At 33.3% G+C, this 2,979-nt stretch overlaps 1 pseudogene; it reads right to left on the bottom strand.

Moving 5' to 3' along the window:
* Positions 1–1,431: 1,431 nt before the first annotated feature.
* The window catches only part of LOC107016446, an 8,290-nt pseudogene continuing 6,742 nt past the window's right edge, over positions 1,432–2,979 (bottom strand).

Here is a 2,979-nt window from a genome sequence, read left to right as displayed (position 1 = left end):
GGGGGTTCCGTGAACTGACGGTGTAAAAGATATTGAAATAATTATAATGGCCTTGATATTCCAATCAACTTGCATTGATAAAGATAGAATCCGATCTAAGTCAATGAGAATCCATGCAGTTCAGACAAGTTGTCCATAAACCAAGAAAATGGGAATCATTTTCTAGATACTACTGATTCTTGATCCAATTTGCTTCAAGGTTCACACATATTCTCAGTGAAGAAATTCCTTCGTCTATTGGCAATTTGATATCATTGATAATGCTAGATTTGGCGAGAAACAACTTGAAGGGATCAAATCCGCTACAACTTGTGTTTATGAAAATAATATTGTTTTCGGTGTTATTATTCCTGCCTCTGTAGCTATAGGTTTATATTTTTACCCAATCTTGTTACAACTTCTGTTTACCATGAAACTACACTTGGAAAGAAGTAAAAATTATACATTAAGAGTTTGAAATCAATCTATATACAGTAAATACCACTTTCATCCGCAGTTACTTTTGAGTATTGTGTTCCCAAAAATTAGATTACTTATCTTTTTTTTTCTTGTCATCATCAATCAATACATATTATGATTTTTTTTAATTATAAATTTGGTTGAGTGATTTTGTCGATACAAAGGTTTAAGTTGAGTGATTTTATAAATACAAAGCAAAGTTTAATGACTCGAATGAGAACTTGTGCGTGGTTGACTTGCATAATTGCAGTAACTATGAACCAATATGTCCTTCAGTTGACCCTTACAAAAGGGCATTAAATGGGGTTCACACAAAGTAAACGTTCTTTGAAGTTTTTAATGTCTAGTTGGTCCTGATGTTCATCCATACTCTGTAGCAGGTTAGTTTCATCTCAAACATTTATAAAGATTGACAACTTCATTTTATCACTCTTGACTAATTCTGCAGGTATCTGCTACATCTTATCATCACACAAATATCAAAATTTTTTGTCCACCAAAGCTTGAGAAAAGGTGACCAACTTGAACAAATATAAACATCGACTCAAGTTTTTGCAAAAGATTTACCACAACCAGGTAACCTTAAGGCAATAATACGCAATTCTCTATCGTAAAATGTGAAGACAAATAGGAAAATTATTGGATCCTTTCCTTTATTTGTACTTTATTTGCATATTAACACAGCTTAAATTTGTGCTGTATAACATTTTAAAAAATACTACACAGAATGTAATTCAAATTTTGAGCTGTTTGATAGAACCTATGTGAACAGCAAGACACAAGTACATTCACACAAGGTCAAATACATTGATAGCCCCTCTAACTTGCACCAAAATATCATTTTGGTACTTGTTTCATTTTAACCCTCTAACTTCATTCCTTATAAACCACTTAAACAGAAAAAGCTGATTAAGACAACATATTAACTTGCAACTAAAAAATAAAACCACTTTAAGAGATGCTAATTAATTTCTATGTTCCCAAAAATGTGTTCTTGATTTTGTCAAGCCTCTTGACTACGTCTCTCATAGTTATCCTTGACTCTGGCATTTCCTTTGTGCAATCCAAAGCCAATTTCATCATGGAGGCTATACATAGTTCACTTTTGAAATCGACATGTTCTTCCTCATGAAAAAGATTGACATCCACAACTTCCATAATTGTCTTGGGAAATGCTTGTCTTATCCACTCCCTCAAGCCAAGATTTTCATTGAATATCTCGTCATCAGTCGGTCTTCTTTTTGTCAATACCTCTATCATCATGATGCCATAGCTGTAAACATCACCACTACTGGACACTCTTCCTTCCAAGCCATATTCTTTAGAAGAATGAAAATGAAAAAATATAAATTATAGTCGAAAGATAATAATTATTTTTTACAATCAGAGATTTGATTTTTATATATTTCTAGAAATCGAAAGAGCTTAATTTTGATTAGAGAAAAGGTCAATAATAAGTGAAAAGGAATGAGACTAGTGTATATACCTGGTGCAATGTAACCAAGAGTGCCTAATGTCTCAGTATGTGCCATGGACTTGCTTACAGCTAATATTTTAGAGATACCAAAATCACCGACATGTGCCAACATTTCTTCGTCCAAAAGAACATTGGCTGGCTTTATGTCGCAATGAACTATCAAAGTTTCATGACCATGGTGTAAATATTTGAAGAAACCTTACCCCAGAACAAGAACCAGGTTCTTGTAAGTTGCTTTTTAAGTAAAGACACAAACACTTATTAAATTAAAAACCTTCCTCACTCAGGGAAGGAAAAACCTCGTTTTATTAATTCAATTATAAGATTTTGTGATTACAACTCAATAATCAAAAAGCCTTATCTCTACTACCTCTCTCTATTGACTCCAATCGATCTCTCCAAAAGGCCAAACCCACCTTTTGTTACAACTCTCACTAACACTCAACCCTACAAAGAGCCAAACCCACCCTTTGTACAAATCTCTCAAGACTCAACTCCCAAGAAGTCAAACCCACTTCTTGTTACAAATCTAGGAATTATTACAACTCAATAATAATCCTAGAACAAATCAACAAAGACTAATAACCTTAGACTTTAATTGATCAAACTTCAATATCCAATAGTTCTGAGTAGAACAGGTTTCGTGAACCTGGTCCTTATGTTGCTGTGATGAAGGTGAACCTGGTCCTTGTGTTTCTGTGACGAAGGCCTGCGTTTTTTCTCCAGAAAATACTGCTCTCAAGATGATATATTTCGTGAATATGCAATACCTATCGTTCTGGCTTTGCTGGAAAAATTCTCTCGATTTTTGTGATTGCAAAGACATTTTTTTCTTTCAACTTCTTGATCCTTTTATAGATTTGATTTGCCTTCAACTTCTACAAGGAAAGGAATTACAAATCCTTTTCCTTCTTGAACTTGTCTATATTTACGTCTTTCCTTATTTGACTTGAATTGTAATTTCTTTATTTCTTTCCTTCTTTGACTTGAATTGCTACTTTTTTATTTCTTTCCTTCTTTGACTTGAATTGCTACTTTTTTTT

This window comes from Solanum pennellii, chromosome 4 (assembly GCF_001406875.1).
Source record: "Solanum pennellii chromosome 4, SPENNV200".
NCBI lineage: Eukaryota > Viridiplantae > Streptophyta > Magnoliopsida > Solanales > Solanaceae > Solanum > Solanum pennellii.
The sequence above is the reverse complement of the archived record's forward strand: the minus strand, read 5'-3'. Positions and strand labels throughout refer to the sequence as shown.